We start from the raw sequence: 8,356 nt of genomic DNA on the forward strand, positions 1-8,356 counted from the left end.
TGACACCCATCTTCTATAAGTGATATAATCCACTAATAAATAAATATACACATTTGTATGTATGTTTGAATGTATATCATGGATGATGCGTGCTCAAGATTTTTTACTGATGGAGGGTGCAACTAAAACAGTTTGGATACCACTACCTAGATCATGGTTTCCTGATGATACCACATGCTAACATCACATTTCTGTCAGTGTTCTTCAAGACAATGCAATATGTAAAATAGTTGTCAACCATACTTCAAAGAAGCTCCATTGTTGTACAGAGCTGCTGTGACATTTCCATGCTGCATGGATATCCCTGGTGCCAGGAATCTCATGTAGGTACATCGGTGAACTGTTGTCCAACCTAGGAGTGGTAGAGTTGAGAAAACATGAGAAAAGGCAAGACAGATATGTCAGCGTGGGGGTCTCCCAGCCAAATAGAGATGATTAAACATGCTCTGCTTTATGATCTCCTATTTGGGCATCAGCACAAAACACAACAGAATTTCTCCCAAAATGTGGACTGAACTGACAGTAGGACTGTGTGTTCCCACAAAGTAAATTAGAATGGGCATGTAAATTCTTCAAAAAAAAAAATGTTTGTGAACACCATTTCCATCCTGCTGAGACTTCTGATCCAAGGGCTGACACCATCATGTTATGTCCCCAAAGCCTCAGCAAAACCATCTAAATGAGAGGGTTGACGTGTTGGGCAACCAGTGCTAAGTGCTTTAGTATCATCACCTAGTTTTGTAAGTGATGTGTCCCTAAATTAAATCAATAATACTAAGGTACCAGTGATGACTCTTAAAATCCATGTGTGTCTCTGAAAGGTTTTTTTTTGTTTACATTGACAAAATTAGTTCAGTTAAAAAATATGCCTGATCTGTAAGAACACTTAGAAAATAAACTTCTAGAGAGTCAAATAGCCAATTTGATTTAGTGTACGTAGTATTGTAATCTCATTCATTCTCACACAAAACCCAAATGTTTTCCAATTTGTGTATAATTTCCAGAAAAGTCTGAGTAGCTATACTGAAGTAAGCTTGAATTTTCCTAATTAAAACAGACTTTTCACAGCACTAGATGTTACATTTTTGGCAGGACTTAAAAATGAATTTTCTTCCTAGTAAGAATAGACATGACTTTCTCAAAAATCCACCTGAAAACAACTGTTCCCCATAGCAACATAAGGTTGCAGTCTCAGGTGCATGGATTAATTGCTTAGGGTCAACCACCTGCCCACATCACAGAGAAGGGAGGAAACAAGGTTTTAAGCAAGAATACTTTAGGCAGGCATCAGCAACTGCTATCAGTAGGATGCAAAAGAAAGGGATATCAGCATTCAGAGCTGCTGATGCTTCTGGGACATGATCCAGGTTCACACTATAGCAAAAGCAACAGCCACAAATACATGGGCAACGTTTTGCCAGGCACTGAACAATGTACTCTAAGAAGGCTACAAATATTACTCACTGTAGTAATAATTTGAATAGGAAAATGCAGTAGGCAAAAGGTCACCAGCACTGATTTGTAGAAGTGTAGCAGCACTCTATGTGAAGAGGAGCAGCTGGTATGATTGAAGGCCTTTATGGGGTTGGGAAACACACCTTAGGAAGAAGGCTGGCAGTAGGACAGTGCAAAGGTGGTCCGTTTTGCTAGGGACAGCACTACCACCCTCTCACACCAGCCTGCTTTGGGAAAGAAGCAAGCGCTGGGTCAGCAAATGACTGGTGAGTATGAAGAGCACTTAAGTGAGGACAGAACCATGCGTCAGGACCGTGGGCCCACTCCTGTCCTCCTGGGATTTGGCTTTCTGGGCTCTGGGCCAGCACTAGTGACAGTGCTGCTGGCCCTGGGGAAAGCTCTTCCCAAATCTTTGCCAAGAGGCCTCAGCAGAGGCTGTCCTTCCTTCCCACGACAGCCTTTGAGTTGAGACACTTGCCTTTGTTCTTTGCTGATGTTACACCGTGGCTGGGCTGCAGCCATGCCTCTGCATCACCTGCAAGACTGAGATGAAAAGGTTTCCAAGACCATGTCTGGCATTAGCAGTGACCATGAATTTGCAGTGGTAGGACTGCAGCATCCTATAATGAGTACATTATTAATCATGTTTGAGAGCGTTCACCCTGTTCCTTACTAACCTGGTACTAGCATCCTTGCTGGCAGATCTCACTCTGTTTAAGGAACCTTGTAATAAACTTGATTTTCTGACTGATAAAAAATACCCTGTAAAAGCATTTCTAAGAACCACCTGAATTTCTTTCAGCAAATGGCTGTTATGCAGAACTGCAGTTAACAAAATGTGCCACAACAAACGTATTTACAAATGTGCTTCCCTAACTCCTCCTAACACAACAGTTCACAAATGTCCTGCAAGGACTCTTTAATAAAAGCAAAATTTCCAAATCTCACTCTTGTTCATTACTGCGCAGACTAAATTCACTCAGTTGAGATTCTGCAGTCCACAATCACTGTAGTAAATACTCACTAATTAATATGAGGACAAATTAATTGAGACAGACATGTCTCAAGTTTTGTTTTGTTTTGTTTTTTGGTTTTTGTTTTTAAATGATGTTTTATGAACTTTGATAATTTAAGATGAAGTAAGAGTATCACTGACCTGCTGGTAGATTTAGAAATAAGCTAAAGTGTATCAGGTTGCCTGGATAAACAAGAGATGGAAAGCAGATATTGTAACAAAGAGATGGCCAAATCGGATTACCTGAAGTCAGCAGTCAGAAAGTTAGGAGGAGGAGGCTGCACCCTGACTGAACAGGCGCTGATCAAAGCCACAGTGAGAGCGCTGTTGTTTAAACACCCAGAATGGGAGCTTTGTGCTCTCCTTGAGCGCATCTTTCACAGCTCATTCACTCTCTGATGAAGCACATCTGTCCGAGATACAGACTGTAAAATACCGGACTGCTAAGGAGAGCCATCAAAGAAAAAAAGTTGTGAAGTACCAAGAAGGCACTATTTTTTCAGTCAGGCACGTGGTGAGATCCCATGGCTTTAAGAGCTGATCAACACTCAGAGCAGAGGCCTAACCAAAGGCAGACAAAAAGGATCAGGAAGATCTCAGTGAGAAGGATGGCAGGCAAAAAAGGGAAAGGTCACTTTAAATGAGGGCCGGAACTAAGAAGGAATTGAATGCATTTTTTAAGGCAAAACTAGCCACAGCTATAGCCATAGGAATACAGGTGGTGGTACTGTGGAGGGGAAGGCTCTATGGCAGCAAGGACAACCTAGAAAGACGGTGATGAGGACAGCTGCTTACAGCCAGGCAGACAAAACTCTCTTCAGAGGTTTCTGTGCAACTGGACCCATCAAAGTTGAGGACTAAGAGGAGTCACATACATACACAGTGAGCGTGAGAAGTGCAAACAGGGAAAGAATGCTGCAACCAGCTCCACGCCAGCTTCTCTCCAGTGGCATAAAATCATCGTGATACCAAGCCCTCACGTGGACTGCCATTTGGCTGAGGGGTATACTGAATTTGGGGTTGAAGTTCTGGGAAAATATTGTGGATTTAATTCTGCAGGATTACAGTCATTGCTATTCGCCCCTTAGACAGTTTTCACATTGTTCTGAAGAAAGCTTTACAAGGGGTATAAATTACCTTTTTTAACACTTTCAAATAAAAGGGCGTAAATTACATCTTTGAGCACTTTCAAATTGTTTTACAATGCGGGAGCCGTACAAAAGTACTTAGCATAAACGAGAGCTGAGCCAAGAATGTGTAACAGAAAAGGCAGGAACATGTTCAGAAGAGTTGTAATACCCACAGGACATGCAGTCATACACTGGCACTGAGTTTGCAGACAGGTGTGCCAGTGGTTGACATGGTTGTTCTGCCAGTTGTTTCCCACTCCTCTGCTGATAGCTTCCACTGTTTCCACCCATTCAGCTCTATTGGCAAAAGAAATTACGTGAGCGCTACTTCATGTGCTTCTGACAAGTCAGATGGATTAGTCAGTGAAAAAGGTTTAAACTAACCTGTTCATTTTGCCTGGAGCAAGTTAAAGAGCTCTTAAACAAACCCTTTAATCAGCAGCTATGGCAGCAGCAATCACAGCATCAAAGATGGAAAGTGGCAAAATCTTCAAATGGCACAGTTAGATCTGGAACACAATGTGTGTGAGTTCCTGTTATTGGGAATTACACTTTCCAAAGCTTTCTTTAATTGTGATCTGGAAGCAAGGACTGTGACATAACAGGTGTGCCTACATCAACTTGTACCACAGTGGAAATTCCACAAACGCTCTTTCTGAGGACACCCAGGGCTGCCCAGACAGCTGAACTCATGCTGCCAAACTCTATACAGGTATTTCTACTTTGGCTGCACCTGAAGTGCAGCACAGACGTAACCTCAGGCCAGTGACAGCATTGAGGTTTTCAAGTCCTTCCTTCCTTGTGAGCTTCCTGCATTATTTCCTCTTCTTGGTACTCGTTCAGTGGAGTACTGCTGTCCACACCATAAAGAGGCTGTTTATATCGACTGTTTTCAGCTAAAATCTGTTTTTCCAATTTTGACATATGTGCATTCACTTCTGCCACAGTAGCAAGGCGCCAATTCAGACACACTTTGTTGTGTGATTCCCACAGCAAATAATCCTATTCTCCAGAGTCAAGCTTTTACTTGAGAGACAGAAAAGCCTCTCCTATTAGTGAATTTCTAGCTTCAAAAATCCCTTAATATCCAGGAGCTTTTGATCTGAAACTTTCACATGTCTAGGAATAGATATTTCCAATAACACAAAAAACATGTTAGTGGAACTCCAACCCTTTTTAAAAAGAAAATCTTCTTTATTTTATGAACATCCATTGCAGAAATATGCTCCTGGAATGGATAACATCCCCTTAGTCTTTGAAGATATCTTGGAAAAGCCAGTTTTGTCATGAAAGTATTTGTTAGGTCACAGCAGGAATTTGGAAACAGAAATGTCTCCAGAAATAACATGCTGTTCGTATCAGAAGCATCTTGCTGAAAAAGCTATGATCAGAATACACTGGAAATGCAAGATATCTCTCATAGCATAATCTGTTTCTCACTGAATTCTGTTGCCTCAGACTTCAAATACTCTCCTCAGCTCCAACAAAAGGAAACTCTGGGTATGTGCAAAAAGCTCACTGCCCCCATAGCTTGCATAATGTCCCTCATCAATAGGATACTCTCCATCATGGATCGCACAAGGTTGGGAATTCAGTCCTCAGGGTCTCACACAATGGATGTTATCATTTAAAAGCAGAAGATCCTATTCTTTTCATAGGAGCTTGCATATTGTTCACTAAAACCCTAATTGGGCAGAACATACAAAGGCACATTTAAATGCTTTAATGGAATTTTAAGAGCATTGAATTAAATAGCATGGAATTGTAATAGTATTATGTATGGAATTTTTCAGCAATGATATTCATCCTCTAAGCAGTTTTATAAATAATTCTCTTCATGTACATATAAATAAGCACACAGAGTGATAAACAGGAGTCCATGCAATACATGCTGCTTTTCACCTGCTCAATTAATTATCCTTTAACAAAGCAAGGCCAGCAACTGGCAACAGCACAGCTCAGGTGTGCGTTATTCTACATGTGGTGCAAAACGCCACACTGCAGCAGCACATGTAATGTGAAGCATCCAGTATTTATTCCACTCCCTCATGTGAGGCATGAGAGCTCTTCATTTACAGGAAGCTACATCACTTTATGATTTTTTGTCAATGAACCGTGGGAGATTTGTAGGTCTTTCTCTAATAGAAGAGAAGGAAGCGGAGAGAACCAAAGGATTATCAGAGAAACAAGAAAGCTGAAAGCTGGAGCTGGAGAATTGGATTTCAGACTGAATAAAACAGCTGTGCTATCTACAGGACCGGGGCAGTTAAGCAGTGAAGAGTTCTCTCTGGCACTGTCTGGTCAAAGCATGGAAAAGGAAATAGATATTCGTTAATAACAGAATCATAGAATGGCCTGGATTGAAAAGGACCACAGTGATCATGTAGTTTCAACCCCCCTACTATGTGCAGGATCACCAACCATCAGACCAGGCTGCCCAGAGCCACATCCAGCCTGGCCTTGAATGCCAACAGGGATGGAGCATCCACAACCTCCTTGGGCAGTTGATGTTAATGTCTGAATATATGGACTTTGGCAGTAAAAGCTACTGACTCTCACAAGATTGTAGGGGGAAAGCGCATGTTAAAAATGTCCACCAGCTGCACATCAGTGATTATTTCCAGCTATAAACCTCAGCGGTGTGCGGGTTTGACAGGGGAAGTAAAAAACTGCTGATGAAGAAACAGTGAATTAATGTTACTATAAACACATTCTTGCCACAGCATGTCAGAATGATTTTTTTCAAATATTTAGTCCCAACATCTACATAAAACTTCATTTGCAACAAAGAAGTCTGAAAATAAAAACTTCTGCAATGAAGGTAAGAGGTTTTAAATTTTTTTGTGTTAAATGTTAAGAGAAAATTAACAGGTGAAACCTATGTTCACAAAGACATTCAGTAGAAAGAACCAAATTCACCCATGCAACTTAAATTGTGGTATCACAGAGGCACTACGGACCACCTTAATCAGCCACAGCAGTTTGATTGCTGAGTGCATGGAACAGAGGTGGAATCTCTCGTATCGGGCTGACAAAGCAAGGAATTAGTGAGGTTATTTGGGAAGAGCTACGTCACTAAAGGTTTGCTGAGTAAACAGTCCGGGAGAGGCTGAGACGTTGTCCCTGAGCAACCCAATGTAACGGAGACCAGTCCTGCTTTGAAGTCCAGCGGTTCCTTCCAATCTAAATTATTTTATGATTCTCTATCAATTTTATTAGCAATTCTAGATTAGCCATTGCACTCAAGCGCAGATTATCTTTGCATTCTACTGCAGAGACCTATGGCTCCTTATCATGCAGTTCTTCACACATTTTCTAAGTACCCCAGTGCATCCCGACATGCTTTAAAACATTCCCGGATGAATGCTACGCTCCTGGCTGCAACAAGTCTCCTTCCTTACACGTGGAATGTAAGCTCACTGCAACACGTTCTAGTTTAAACGTTTAGAAGAAAGATTCAATATGAAAGAATCTACACCGCCAAGCATTTAAGAGCAGTACAGTTTTCAAACGGTTGAGAAACTGCAGTGCAGACGAGTGCGAGGCAGCAGTCAGCTGACAAACGCTGACAGGCGAGGATCTCACACACCAGTGAATTGTATTGTAGGAACTGCCGCTCCGCTTTGCGTTTCACAGAGGCTGCATCGTGGGAACCCTTTGCTTTGAGGGATCTGGGTTTGAACCGCTATCTCCACCCCGTGCCCCGCTGAGGCACAGCAAATTTTGTGATGCTTCATCTCCCCATCTCCAAATCCTCACCGAAATCCACAGCACTTTTGTTCCCCTCCCCTCCTCCTGGAAATGTGACACTGCCTCAGGCAGCTCTTTTAATCCATCAGAGATTCACCATCCACCCCCGGAATTTTAGAAAGATTTTCTTAATCCCAACCACGAGAAGATAAATTTTCACTAAGTACCTGGTAGCAATTACCAATTACTTGAGAAATTACTTTTCCCAAGGCGTTTTTGGGAAGGAGGAAAGCATTCTCCTGTACAGCGTTCCGTACACCACTTATAGCACTCTTGCAAACTCTCGTCACAGGTTTCTCTCCCAGTATCTATTAGGACTCGGGAGAAAAAACAAAAAAAAAGAAAAAAACAAAAAAAGCGAACTCCCGGGAACTGTAACACAGAGCGAGTGCCGCTGCTATTCCTGACGGCGTGCGCCCGCAGTGCACGACACCCGCAGCCCCGTATTTGTGCCGGGACAGCCGCGGGGCCACCGCGTTCTGCTTTCCGCCGTGCTTTCACCCTGCCCTGATCGCGGCCAGCTGGTTGGCCAGCTCTCCCCGAGCACGGCGTGCCACCGGGAGAGAAAGCGCAAGGATGACCTCCCCGATCTCATCCACAACCGACCTCACGTGCTCGCGGCCAGAACGGACGGTTTTCTGAACAAACCGACCATCCGACGGCCGCGTAAAACGACGGCCCTAAAGGAGGGGCTCCCGAGGAGCGCAGCGGATGACGGCCCCGCGCCCCCCGCCCGCCTGGTCTGCCTCACTTCGCCCTTCCCGCCGAGAGCGGCCCCAGCGCCGCCGGTCGGGTCGGGACGCGCCGCACGTGCCGGACTCGCGCCGCGCCTAACGGTCCCGCACGCGCCGCCGCCGCCACCACCACCGGCCGCTCCCTCGCGGCTCCCGCCGAGCCCGGCCGCACCAACGGCCGTCCCCGGCCCCGGGGCCGCCACCGAGAGCCGCAGGGCCCCCCGCGCCTGCGCGGGAGGAGGGGGACAGCGCGGCCCCTCGCGAGGAGGGCA

The 8,356-nt window shown here is 44.3% G+C and overlaps 1 long non-coding RNA gene across 1 annotated transcript; it reads right to left on the reverse strand.

Annotated features, from left to right (window-relative positions):
- Window positions 1-2,523: 2,523 nt before the first annotated feature.
- Window positions 2,524-8,148, reverse strand: LOC128091101 (uncharacterized). Its single transcript, XR_008211240.1, has 2 exons — window positions 3,985-8,148; window positions 2,524-3,897 (listed from the first exon to the last, which is right to left on the reverse strand). It is a non-coding gene; the product is annotated as an uncharacterized LOC128091101 (long non-coding RNA).
- Window positions 8,149-8,356: the final 208 nt, after the last annotated feature.

This window comes from Tympanuchus pallidicinctus, unplaced genomic scaffold (assembly GCF_026119805.1).
Source record: "Tympanuchus pallidicinctus isolate F22 unplaced genomic scaffold, pur_lepc_1.0 scaffold5, whole genome shotgun sequence".
Classification (NCBI taxonomy): Eukaryota; Metazoa; Chordata; class Aves; order Galliformes; family Phasianidae; genus Tympanuchus; species Tympanuchus pallidicinctus.